Consider the following 13966-nt stretch of genomic DNA (forward strand, 5'->3'; position numbering starts at 1 on the left):
TTCAGGTTCATACCTGGAGAGAAGATGTGGCTTTTAATTTCTGCAACCCCTCATTCTCCTATGGGTGCTACTGCTCAACCTCCTGGGCCTCTACACAAAAAGCAACCTCACACATTTATGCCTTATATGGAATTGATTATTGCTCTTATTGTCAAAGAAAGGCTCATAGCAGTTTTCCTGGTTTTTGTTTGTTTGATTTTGGGTCACACCCAGCAGTGCTCAGGGATAACTCCTGGCTCTGTGCTCAGAAATTGCCCCTTGCAGGCTCGGGGATCATATGGGATGCTGGGAATTAAACCAGGGTCCATCCAGTGTTGATCTAGACTAGAGCAAGGCAAATGGCCTACTGCTGTGCTCTAGTCCCCCTGTTAGATTTTGATCCTGAAATAATAGTGCTGCCAATAAATTATGTTGAACTTCTAATACAATGCTTATTATGACAATGTCTTGGGGCCGGCGAGGTGACGCTAGAGGTAAGGTGTCTGTCTGCCTTGCAAGCGCTAGCCAAGGAAGGACCGCGGTTCGATCCCCCAGCATCCCATATGGTCCCCCCAAGCCAGGGTCAATTTCTGAGCGCTTAGCCAGGAGTAACCCCTGAGTATCAATTGGGTGTGGCCCAAAAAAACAAAACAAAACAAAAAGACAATGCCTTAAATATTTTAAAGTATTTATTCATTTGATTATACCTCTTGTATGAGCTAATGTCTTTCTCCACAGAGATCCTTGGATAAGATATCTGAATGCCCTGGACTCTTGTTACAGTGCTCAGTCATTGAGTATGTTATTTGCAATTTACATTTAATTCTTGCTAGTTTTTTTTTTTTTTTTTACTATATCATTTGTCTTTGTTCTCAGTTTGCTTTCAGGAAAGGAACCTGGATGTTCGAAACATGTGCTATCATATTCCAAGGTGCAGACTCCTTTTACAGTGTCATTACATTTTACTTAGCATTCTAGACTTGAAAATTATAATAGTTTTGGGAATGTTCTGTCCTCATTCTAGACCTTGAAGCTTTTTAACTTCAGATAAGTTCACCTCCATCAATATTGAGTACTACTTCAAGGAACTGGAAAACTTTACACCTAACATGCTGACTTTATATTTAGAAGCGCTTTGACACGTTCCACCTGAGTCAATTTGCTAAATGTAACCTATTGTTTGATCCTTTTGTGTGTGTGTGTGTGTGGTGACCACTTCTATGTCTGCTTAATATCTGTCCATATTATATGTAATGTCTGTTTATGTTGTATCTCAGCCCTTCCCTCTGTTGTATGTACTTAGCCCTCTTTCCTATTGTTCTCTTTCATTTTCCCACCTCCTATTTTTTGTTTGTTTGTTTTTTGGGTCACACAAGGTTGCACTCAGGGGTACTCCTAGCTCTTCGCTCAGAAATCACTCAGGGGACCATATGGGATGCCAGGAATTGATCTGGGTCTGTCCTGAGTTGGCTGTGTGCAAGGCAAACACTCTGCACTGTGCTATTTCTCTGGTCCTCCCACCTCCAATTTATTAAGTCTCCCTAATTAACTTTTACTCTCAGGTTTTTTTTTTTTTGGTATGGGGTGGCCTTCAGGTAGAGACCAGAAAGCCTGCTAGACAAATTCTAAAAGAGCTGTAACACTCTACTCTCAGTTCTTAGCTCATTAACCCCCTTCTTACATGCTGTTGTTGGATAGACTTACCTCAAGATTAGCTCCTGTCTCCATCACAGGAATGACACCACCACAGAGAACTGCCCATGGCATGGAGCATGAGACTTACTTGTGGTTGGTCCCATCTGTGTGTGAATTGCTTGTGGTTCTCTCCAGAGGTTCGTTCTGTATGGAGATCTCCTACTGTATATCACTGCTCTGGTTGTTGCTGCTTCTTGGAGTAATTCGATTGGGTTGCGAGGCATCCTCAAAGAATTCAGGCACACTGCTATTGCTGATGTATTTCTCAATGGTCGCCTTTTTGCCACTTCACTTCACCATAGGACTGTTGCTCTCGACTGGTTTTGGGTTTTGAGAGATACTCGACTCTTAAGACATTTTCTGATCTGTGACTGCTGTGAGCCGTTTTTTTTTTCAGACTCCACAAGAAACTATATTGCTGACTGAAGTAATGATCCAGAATTTATACTCTCCTCAGACCATTTCATAAGACTTATAAGGGAAACGCATATTGTAGTTGTATATTTCTTAAGTGTATTTCTTTAACATGTATATTCTTTATTGTATATTTTATTATGTAGTTACAGCTTTTCCCCTTCTCTTAAGATTTGCAAGTAGAAATTTTTTAAAAGATAAATTAAATAGTATCCTTGGAGTTTTATGTCATTTATAGAATTAGGTTATAGGGATTTTTTAGTTTGTTATTATCTTCCCCTTAGGCTTCAATGGTATTCTGCTACCATTATTTTTGCATGGGCACATTAAAATTGGAAAATATTAGATACTAAGAGGAGTTATTATCCATTAGGCATAAAAACTCAGTAATTTTTTTATTTTTTATTTTTTGGGCCACACTCGGCAGCGCTCAGGGGTTACTCCTGGCTGTCTGCTCAGAAATAACTCCTGGCAGGCATGGGGGGGGGGTAGGCATATGGGACACCGGATTCGAACCTACCACCTTAGGTCCTGGATCGGCTGCTTGCAAGGCAAACGCCGCTGTGCTATTTCTCCGTGCCCGAGAGCTCAGTAATTTTTTTGTTACAGGAGTCCTTCCACCCTGAATATTTGCCGTAGTGACTTGACTAAGGCTCTAGTTGCTTGGATATTGGCTGATCTTCCCTGAACCTTGGTCAACTTTGGGTTCAACTTTGGGTCTGGCATGGTTCTGCACCTACACCAGGAATAAACCTTCTACCAGAATCCACTTTGGCTCATACTAGCCCCACGGTGGGCTCATACATTAACCTGGCTATGGCTTGGATATCAGCAACAACTTGCTTTGAAGGCATATTTCCCAGCTCACCACATATAAGTGTTATGAAGCAAGGAGTCGCTTCATCATCCTGACTTCAACTTAGAATATATATTAACACCAAGATTGCCATTACTGACACTTAACAGTGAAAACCATGATTGAGGAGAAACCTTCGTGTAGGGTTTTCTTGAAGAAAGACTCAGGGGTTAGATAAATTAGTGTGCTTGGAGCAGGTAGTTGGGCTTATGCAGGATGCTTCCTGGATAGAAACATCCTGTTTTAGGAAAAACATTTTTCTTTATATTTTTCCAACTTTTGCTGCACCTATGCAAAATTATGCCAACCCTTTTTCATTTAATTAGAAGCATCTGTTCTTCCCTTAGAAAATTCACTTTTGGGGCCAGCGTGGTGGTGCAGGGCGTAAGGCACAGTAGCCTAGGAGGGACCGTGGTTCAATTTCCTGGTATCCTATATGGTCTCCCAAGCCAGGAGCGATTTCTGAGTGCATAGCCTGGCGTAACTCCTGAGCTTCATCAGGTGTGGCCCAAAAACCAGGAAAAAAAAGTTCACTTTCCTTTGGAATGTGAATTATTTTGTTTTAGCTCATATTTCTGCATTTTCCTATAAACTCAATTAGGGGGAGATGTTGGATTAACCAGATGCTATCCCACTCAATATATGTCTTGTTACTCATTGGTTGAAAATATCTTTTTGTTGTTGTTGTTGTTTTTGAGGCCACACCTGGTGACACTCAAGGGTTATTTCTGGCTATGCACTCAGAAATCGCTCCTGGCTTGGGAGACCATATGGGACACCTGGGTTTTGAACTGCAGTCCATCCTAGGTTAGCGCCAGCAAGGCAATGCCTTACTGCTCCATGCCACTGCTCCGGCCCCTGAAAATATCTTTGAATGTATCGCTTTGGATTGGTATTTAGACCACCTGTGGTCTGATTCTTAATAAATACCCTGGGTCTCAGGAAAATGCTCTCTTGCATTTGCAGATTTCCCCAATGAGCTGCCGGCTTCTTAGGCTTGTGTGTTGGGATTCCTGAACCTGTTTTAACTCTTTCAGTGTGTGTGGATTATTTCCTGCATTGGAATTTGTTTCCAGATCCACATCTCTCCAGTGTCTTGATTTTGGATCTTGAAGTTTGATTATCACCTGGGTTCCAACCCAGGTTGGCTGCATGCAAGGCAAACACCCTACCCACTGTGCTATTGCATGGTCCCCCATGCCTCTTTTTTAAAAAGATGGTACCCCTTATGATCAGGGGAGGTACCATATGTGGTGCCAGAGATTGATCTGGAATCAGCTATTTGGCAGGCAGGCACCTAAATCCCTATGTCTGTCACCTGGAACAAGCTATTTGATGCAATTATCTTACGTTCCCAAGGAGAAATGTATTTGTAATTTTTTTTTTTTGTTTTTGTTTTTGGGCCACACCCGGCATTGCTCAGGGGTTACTCCTGGCTGTCTGCTCAGAAATAGCTCCTGGCAGGCACGGGGGACCATATGGGACACCGGGATTCGAACCCACCACCTTAGGTCCTGGATCGGCTGCTTGCAAGCAAACACTGCTGTGCTATTTCTCTGGGCCTGTATTTGTAATTTTTATTTCAAATTTCAATCTAGCGGGGCCGGCGAGGTAGCGCTAGAGGTAAGATGTCTGCCTTGCAAGTGCTAGCCAAGGAAGGACCTCGGTACGATCCCCTGGCATCACATATGGCCCCCCCCCAAGTCAGGGGCAATTTCTGAGCACTTAGCCAGGAGTAACTCCTGAGCACCAAACGGGTGTGGCCCAAAAAAATTCAATCTAGCTATTAAAACCAGTCACTTTTTCTGTTTCCTAGAAACTTTCATATACATATACATTCTAAATGAATGTATGTAGGATTCATGGAAACATCTTGCAAAAGGGATTTTCCAAATGCACTCGAACACCACAAACTACAGTGTTCTACCTGGGATTTCTTGGAATTCCCTTTCCTTGAATATATAAAAATGGGGGCCCGGAGAGATAGCACAGCGGCGTTTGCCTTGCAAGCAGCCGATCCAGGACCAAAGGTGGTTGGTTCGAATCCCGGTGTCCCATATGGTCTCCCGTGCCTGCCAGGAGCTATTTCTGAGCAGACAGCCAGGAGTAACCCCTGAGCACCACCGGGTGTGACCCAAAAACCAAAAAAAAAAAAAAAAAAAAAAAAGAATATATAAAAATGTCAAGATTTCTGTCCTATGCCACAGAAAAAAGCAAACCTGAGAACTAAAGCTCATAATTTTTTTATGTAAAAATTTTTGTGTACTGTCATCCCACCCCCATCTTCTGCATAACCTTACCTGATGGTAAGATCAGCCCATTTCTGGGGGGGGGGTCTTTGGTAGGTAACAAAAGGATTGCCTCAGGGTTGGAGAGGGGATTCAAGGATTGAGAGATTGAGGGAGCTGGAAGAGGGAGGGAGAAGAAACATGTTAAGATGGTAGGGTGGCTGAAATAGGCTGTATAAAAGGTTATGATAGAAGCCACACATGGTGGCTAGGGCCTTGAATAAAGCCTCATGTCTCCTGAAACCTAACTGTCTGTGGATCATTTCCTTGCTGCCCCTCTAAGACCCGCTAGCTGGAGGGGGTTGCAGGTGCGTGACCCAGTCTGGAGGAGAAAGGCCTCACCATCCTTCCATCTCACCATCATACACCTCCATCCAGGACTCCATAATTGATATCTTATTCAATTGTGTACTACAAAAATAAGTGAAAAATTCAATGAATTTTTATTTTATTTTTATTCCTGAGCTACATCCACAGGTACTCAGAGGTGGGTTATTCCTAGTTCTGCACTCAGGAATCATTCATGGCAGGCTCAAGGGACCATATGGGATGCCAGGGATCAAACCCAGATCAGCTGCGTACAAGGAAAATGTAGTACTTGCTGTACTATTGCTCCAGCCTCAAAATTCAATGGCTGGGCCCAGAGAGATAGCACAGCGGCGTTTGCCTTGCAAGCAGCCGATCCAGGACCAAAGGTGGTTGGTTCGAATCCCTGGTGTCCCATATGGTCCCCCGTGCCTGCCAGGAGCTATTTCTGAGCAGACAGCCGGGAGTAACCCCGAGCAACGCCGGGTGTGGCCCAAAACCAAAAAAAAAAAAAAAATTCAATGGCTTTTGATGACAAATGAAACCATACATGTCCTATGTTTATATAGCATGTCCATGACCTCAGTACATTCTCAAGCACCTCTAGACCATCTGCCCAACCATAATATTCTTTAGAGTTCTCAGCCATATTCTCACTTCAACACTGAAGACAATGTGATGAGTCAACCATTTGTGGTGTGTGGTCTGGTACATGAATTGCAGCACCCCGAATAAAGGTATAAGCAATGCTCTATGACTTCTAGAATCTCTACAGCATTAGCTTTTTTTCTGCTATATCTTCTTCCCTGAGAGCCAGAGCCAAACCACATATTGCACAGGCTGCTTATCCACTCTCTGGCATCCCATATGGTCCTCTGATTACCATCAGGATTCCTTATTGCAAAGCCAGGAGTAATCCCTGAGCATAGTGGTTGTGGCCCAAAAGAACAAACAGACTGTTTTTGCTTCAGGGGGCTAGAATACGCAAGGTGTTTGCCTTGTAAGAGGCTGATCCGGGCTTCAATCCCCAGCACCCACGTTCTCTGAGTCCACCAGGAGTGATCCCTCCTGATCTCAGGTGTAGCTAAAAAAACAATGATAACCAACAGAGCTAAAGATAACTAACAGAAGACAGTTCTGTTATGCATGTATAAGTCTGGGTATGGTATCCAACTTCGATGGTAATTCTCTGAGCACTGACCAGATTGGAACTAGAGGGGAGTAGCGCCCCAGAATATGACTGCATGTGGCACAAACTACTTTTTGTTTTGTTTCCTTGGTTTTGGGGCCACACATGGTAGTGCTCAGTAATATTCCGAACTCTGTACTAAGGAATCACTCCTTGCAGAGCTCAGGGGACCAATGGTTTGCCAGAGGACTGAACACATCTCCTTTGCAAGCAAGACAATAGCCTGCTATACATTCCTGCACACTCACAACTATTTTTTCATTTTTCTGAGGGGCTGGAGAGAGATGATTGCGGATAAGGTGCTCACTTGACACCAGGTCGATTCCTGGCACGGCATATAGGAGTGAACCTTGAGCATAAGCACAGAGCCATGAGAAAGGCCAGAGCATAACTGGGTATGGCCCCCAAAGAAAAGTATATTTAAAAAATTCTTTAAATTGACTAGATATTATAAAGATTGAGGTATTTGCCTTGCATGTCGTCTACCAGGTTCAGTCTCTGGCACCACATATGGCTCCCTAAGCACTTCCAGGAAAGATTCCTGAGGAGAGCCAGAAGTTAAATACAGAGCACTGAAGGGTACATCCCCAAATCCTTTCTCAAAAAATTATTCTCTGAATTAAACTAATAAATGTAAATGAAAAAAGAAGACACTGGACCTTTACAATTATGTATCACAAAAGCCATTCAGAAAATTATGTGACTCGTAAGCGCCATCTTCTGGTGAAGGAAAGAAACGGGTGCTGAGCACAACTAACAGGGAGCTAGCTGGTTAAGACTAACAGATCTGAGCTCCAGGGAAAATTTTTAGCTATCAACTGGCCTTTGCTCTAGTTGACAGAACAGCACCAGAACACGTCAGAAACTCAGTCAATATCTGTGGAAAACTTACATGGAGGTCTGAGATTAAGGAGTGGGACAGATGTAGGGCTATAGCCAGAATCCTCTTAAGTGTGAGTCTGTAGACATTCCCTGACCTCTCTTAAATGCCATCATTGATGTGGAAAGTGGACTCCAGGGTCTCTGCCAACCTCAGGACAACATAAGTCTCAATCAGGGTATGAGAAGGAAAACAGGAGCATGGCCTGAACTTAGTCCCCAATATTAGAGTTCTGAAGAATCATGAAAGCAATATCCCTTATATTCATCTTTAAGAAACTTCAGGCTGGGGCCAGAGAAATAGCACAGCGGTAGGGCATTTGCCTTGCATGCAGACAGACGGAGGTTCAAAACCCAGCATCCCATATGGTCCCCAAGCCTGCTGGGGGTGATTTCTGAGTGCAGAGTCAGGAGTAACCTCTGAGCACTGCTGGGTGTGACCCAGCCAATCCCCCCCACACACACACACAAAAAAGAAACTTAAGGTCATATGGAGAACTTGCTAGGCATGAGAAGCAGAGTAAAACCCAGGTAAATGGGCCAGGGATCATGAAAGTAAGGACAAGATCATTAGAGAAGACCTCAACTTATGGGACAGAAGGTACCAAAGTATGAGACTGTTCGGGTGTCCCACCAAGTGATCTGGAATCACGCCTGGCAGTGGTTGGCATTCAACATGGTCTTCTAGTGCAAAGTGTGTGTCCAGTCTATTGAGTTGTTCAGTCCCTAAAACTGGTATGTCACTAGGCCAGAGTGATAGTACAGTGGGCAGGGCATTTGCCTTGCAATGTGGCTGACCCAGGTTGGATCTTCAGCATACATTAATATGTTTCCCAGAGCCCATCAGGAGCGATCCCTGAATGCAGAGCCAGGATTAAGCTCTGAGGACCACAAATGTGGCCCAAAAATACAAAACAAAATTTGAAAAGAAAAGAATGGGTATGATGTTACTGGTTTGGGCCACACTCAGCAACACACGGGTTACTCCAGGCTCTGCCTCAAAAAATCAACCCTGACATGCTCAGGGGACCATATAAAATGCCAAAGATCGAACTCGGATCAGAAACAAAGGCAAACCCCCTCCCCACTGTGATATCTCTCCAGCCTTATCATTATTATCATTATTACTGGGTGGTAAGTATTTGGCCATGCCTTAGGCATTTAAGTATTATTCTTTTTTTTTTTTTTTTTTTTTGGTTTTTGGGCCACACCCGGCGGTGCTCAGGGGTTACTCCTGGCTGTCTGCTCAGAAATAGCTCCTGGCAGGCACGGGGGACCATATGGGACACCGGGATTCGAACCAACCACCTTTGGTCCTGGATCGGCTGCTTGCAAGGCAAATGCCGCTGTGCTATCTCTCCGGCCCCTTAAGTATTATTCTTGTCTCTATGCTGAAAGATCACACCTGGAGGTTTTTTGGGGGTAATGTATATGGAATGCTGAGTTAGAACCTGAGCCAGCTCATACCTGAACACCATTACTCTCTTTCCAGCCTTAGTGTTGTTCTTTTGGCATTGGGGACCAAATCCACAAACACTGCCCCACACCCAGGGGCCGGGTCCAAGCTCACCCTACATAACCTAGACTCTAGCGCCGCAATGCCCAGTGAGGCTCCCAGCACAACTGCCCAGCCAGCAGGGCACGATGAATGTGGGGAGAGTACTAAAGAGGCCTCCCCATCACTTGCACCAAACGGGGTGCATTTCTCTGGACGGGTGATATTTGATTGGGACTTGACTGGGTCAGGCTGAGTTCGTGTCTCTCAGACTGGCCTAGAATGAATGAATGAGTGAAGTCAAGAATCCAAGAATGAAGCAGAGATTCTTAATCATCTCAGTCACGCTGGGAAAGTGTCGGTGACCAGTGAAGCTGCATGGAAGAAACCTGGGGCAGCAGGCACCCCACCAGGGAGAGCCACTGTGGGCGCCCGCCCGCTGCCGCCTCACACCTGATTGGCTCTCGAGCCGGCCAATCAGAGCGCTTGCGAGACAGCGCCTCTCCACACCAGCCAATGGGAGCGCCGGGCGCCGCGATGGCTCTACCCGAGCAGCCAATCAACGCCGGCGAGCACACGGGGCCCCGCCCCTTCCCACCCCACCGCCTGAGCGGGGCTCGGGCCTGCCCAGCCGAACCTCTGGGAGGCGTGAGGTGAGGCGAGGCGTGGTGAGGCGAAGAGGGGCGCCCTCGGCTCCGGGCTCGGGGCTCCACGCCGATGGCGGTGCGCGCCTCCGAGAGGATGACCATGGATGGAGTTGGCGCCTGCACTCATGTCGCCGAACGTCCATCTCCCGCCTTCCTGGCCCCGCGCCGACTGTCGGCAAGTACAAGCGAGTGCTCTCGGCCGCTAACGCACGGCGCGGGGCGGGGCCTATACAGCCCACGTCGACATAGGCTCCGCCCCTTCCCCGCCGCGCAGGCGCGAGGAGCACAGGTGTGCCGAGGTAGCGTTAAGGCTCGCAGGCGTGGTCTCTGTTCCCAGTGCTCGCCTCTGTACACAACCGACCCAGGTTTGCTATCTAGCATCACATATGAGCAAGCAGGAGTGATCCCTCACAGGGCCAGCCAGAAGTAAGGCCTAAGCAATGCCAGGTGTGGCACCAAAAAAAAAAAAATAGTATGGGGGCCGGAGAGAGAGCATGGAGATGGAGCATTTGCCTTGCATGCAGAAGGATGGTGGTTCGAATCCCGGCATCCCATGTGGTCCCCCGAGCCTGCCAGGAGCTATTTCTGAGCATAGAGCCAGGAGTAACCCCTGAGTGCTGCTGGGTGTGACCCAAAAACAAAACAAAGTATGAAAATTAAAATAAAACTAAAACTAAAATAGAAGCTGGAGCTATCTATAGTATAGCGGGTAGGGCATTTATTTGCCTTGCATACTACTGCCGACCCAGGTTCGATCCCTGACATTCCATATGGTCCCCTGAACCTGATGTGTGTGACCAAAAAAGAAATAAAAAAAAAAGGAAAATAAGGGGCCCGGGGTGATAGCACAGCAGGAGGGTGTTCGCCTTGCTCATGGCCAATCCAGGACAGACCTAGGTTGGATTCCGGCATCCCATAAGGCCACTGAGCCTGCCAGTAGCTATTACTGAGTGCAGAGCCACGAGTAACTCCTGAGCGCCACCTGATGTGGCCCAAAAACCAAAAATGAAAAGTAGGGGCCAGGCGGTGGCGCTAGAGGTAAGGTGCCTGCCTTGCCTGCGCTAGCCTTGGATGGACCGCGGTACTAATCCCCTGGTGTCCCATATGGTCCCCCAAGCCAGGAGCGACTTCTGAGCGCATAGCCAGGAGTAACCCCTGAGCGTCACCGGGTGTGGCCCAAAAACAAACAAAAAAAAGTAAAGTAAAAGGAATATGAGTAAAACCACTTCCAGACATCACAGATATAGGCTGGACATCATACTTATCTTACGCACTGTGACACAGGTTGATCCCAGAATCACATCTTGTCTTGGAATCTCTCCAGGAGTAATCCTTGAGCACAGGATCAGGAAAAAGTTCCAAGTTCTATCTATGCCTTGCCTTTTCTCCTCTCTAGCAAGGGGGCATCTAATATCTAATATTAATTATCTGAGCTCTAAATGTTTTTGAACTGGCCTGTGAGAAACAAACACATAAAGGAGCACGCTCTGTGTGAAGACTAACTAGTAGGACAGATCAGTGTCAGTACTGGCATGGAGTGCTTATTCACAGGGTAAAACTCGGGCAGCTCGGGTAATGGTGGTGGTAGGGTCCCATGGCTGGCAGGAACGGGCCTGACTTGTGTTTTCACACACAGAAGACTTCCAATCTCCAAGTTGGTCCAACGAATCCTCTGATCTCTGGCCAGTGTTGAAGGCAGGACACGGCCTCCAGTTGGTAGCCAACTCTCACAGGGCAAAGGAATGTGCTGGGTGGGGAGAGGAAAAGGATCCTCAGTCACTGTGGGGGTTGTGGGGTCTGGATGTGAGGTGTGGAAGTGTGTGCCCACCTTCTGAGCAAGCAGGTGCCCAGCTATATGCTATGAAAAATAGTACAGACAGTATAGTGTCTTGTCAATGGCTAACTTGGGTTCAATCCACAGAATTGATTATGGTCCCGAGCACTGCTAAGAGTAATCCCTGAGCGCAGAGCCAGGAGTAACTCCTGAGCACTGCTGGTATAAACCACAAACAAAACAACAAAAACTACCGAAGAGATTCCATCCTCCTTTTTGTTTTGGTTTCTGGGCTACTACTCAGGATTTACTCCTGGCTCTGCATTTAAGAATTACGCCTGGCAATGCTTGGACAACCATCTAGGGTTGCTAGTTTCCACTCTTGGCAGTGGAGTGATAGTAGTGTGTAAAGGCACTTCCTTTGCATGCAGTCAGTCCAATTCCGATCCTGGGACCCCATATGGCACCTCAAGACCCACAAGAAGTGTTCCCTCAGCACAGATCCAGAAGCAAGTCCTGGGGCCAGAGCAATAGCACAGTGGTAAGGTGTTTGCCTTGCATGTGGCCAACACAGGACAGTTCAAATCCTGGCATCCCATATGGTCCCTCAAGCCTGCCAGGGGCGACTTTTGAGCGCAGAGCCAGTTGTAACCCGAGCACCTGCCAGGTGTGACCCAAAAGAAAAAAATAAACCTGTACCATCTCTGCAGCCCAAATTAATTTCTCTAACTTTAAACACTGTGGTTCACGACGTTCATAATAGTTGTTCTGGGCATTCATTGTTCCAACACCAATCCCTTTGTAACTGTGACCTCCCACCATTGTCCCTAGTTTCCCATTACCTACCAAGCCTGCCCCCTGAGCAGGCACAGGTAATTTATTTTGTATGCTTGTTACAACAAAATGGTAAATACAATCATAAAATAGTAAAAGAAGCCCGGAGAGATAGCACAGCGGCGTTTGCCTTGCAAGCGGCCAATCCAGGACCTAAGGTGGTTGGTTCAAATCCTGGTGTTCCATATGGTTCCCCGTGCCTGCCAGGAGCTATTTCTGAGCAGACAGCCAGGAGTAACCCCTGAGTACCGCTGGGTGTGGCCCAAAAACCAAAAATAAATAAATAAAATAGTAAAAGAAAATTTGTGAAAACGGTTGTATCTCCGAATGGGGTCATTAAAGTCATTGTCAGAGGATTTACGAAGCTGCTCCTAGTTGAATTTTCTGTGTTTTAAACTTAGTGGGCTTCTGTGCTACTTTCCCATCTAGTTTGCTGTCCTACTGGGCTATATCCATATTGTTAAATTTAAAGGTGTTGAGGTCTTGGGCTCCAGGAGACATGGAACTGGGATGATTCTTTGGTTTGGCATCTCTTGAGATTACAGCTGCTGGGAGATTCAGCCTATCCCAGTCCCAAGAGGGCCTGAGTTTTCAGCCTAGATATTCCTTTTTTTTTTTTTTTTTTTTTTGGTTTTTGAGCCACACCTGGTGACGCTCAGGGCTTATTCCTGGCTATGTGCTCAGAAATTGCCCTTGGCTAGGGGACCTTATGTGATGCTGGGGGGGTGGAACCGAGGTCCGTTCTAGGTTAGTGCACACAAGGCAGATGCCCTACCGGTTGTGCCACCGGTCAGGCCCCTCAGCCTATTCTTTTTTTTTGGGGGGGGGCAGCCTAAATATTCTTAACACACAAAAAACTTTTTTTTTTGGCCACACCCATTTGATACTCAGGGGTTACTCCTGGCTAAGCGCTCAGAAATTGCCCCTGGCTTGGGGGGACCATATGGGACCCCGGGGGATCGAACCGTGGTCCTTCCTTGGCTAGCGCTTGCAAGGCAGACACCTCACCAGCTTTTTTTTTAATTATTTTTTTTATTTTGGGCCATACCCAGTGACGCTCAGGGGTTACTCCTGGCTATGCGCTCAGAAGTCGCTCCTGGCTTGGGGGACCATATGGGACACCAGGGGATCGAACCGTGGTCCATCCAAGGCTAGCACAGGCAAGGCAGGCACCTTACCTCTAGCGCCACCGTGCTGGCTCCCTCACAAAAAATATTTTGAGGGCTAAGGTGTTTGCCTTATAAATGGCTGGCTGGGGGGCAGGAGGAAAAAAATAATAAAATAAATAAATGGCGGGCCCGGAGAGATAGCACAACGGCGTTTGCCTTGCAAGCAGCCAATCCAGGACCTAAGGTGGTTGGTTCAAATCCCGGTGTCCCGTATGGTCCCCTGGGCCTGCCAGGAGTTATTTCTGAGCAGACAGCCAGGAGTAACCCCTGAGCACCACCGGGTGTGGCCCAAAAACCAAAAATAAAAATAAATAAATAAATAAATAAATAAATGGCTGGCTGGCTTCGATCTCCAGCATCCCATGTTCCCCAAGCCATACCAGGAGTACTCCCTGAGTGTAGAACCAACAGTAAGCCCTGAACACAGCCAGGTGTGTCCCC

General features: G+C 46.6%; 1 non-coding gene across 1 annotated transcript; it reads right to left on the minus strand.

Annotated features, from left to right (window-relative positions):
* Positions 1 to 1562: 1562 nt before the first annotated feature.
* On the minus strand, positions 1563 to 1624 carry LOC125996826 (U7 small nuclear RNA). The gene has a single exon (XR_007491496.1). It is a non-coding gene; the product is annotated as a U7 small nuclear RNA (small nuclear RNA).
* Between the last annotated feature and the right edge of the window lie 12342 nt (positions 1625 to 13966).

The sequence above is a fragment of the Suncus etruscus genome, chromosome 18 (genome assembly GCF_024139225.1).
Source record: "Suncus etruscus isolate mSunEtr1 chromosome 18, mSunEtr1.pri.cur, whole genome shotgun sequence".
NCBI classification, from domain to species: Eukaryota; Metazoa; Chordata; class Mammalia; order Eulipotyphla; family Soricidae; genus Suncus; species Suncus etruscus.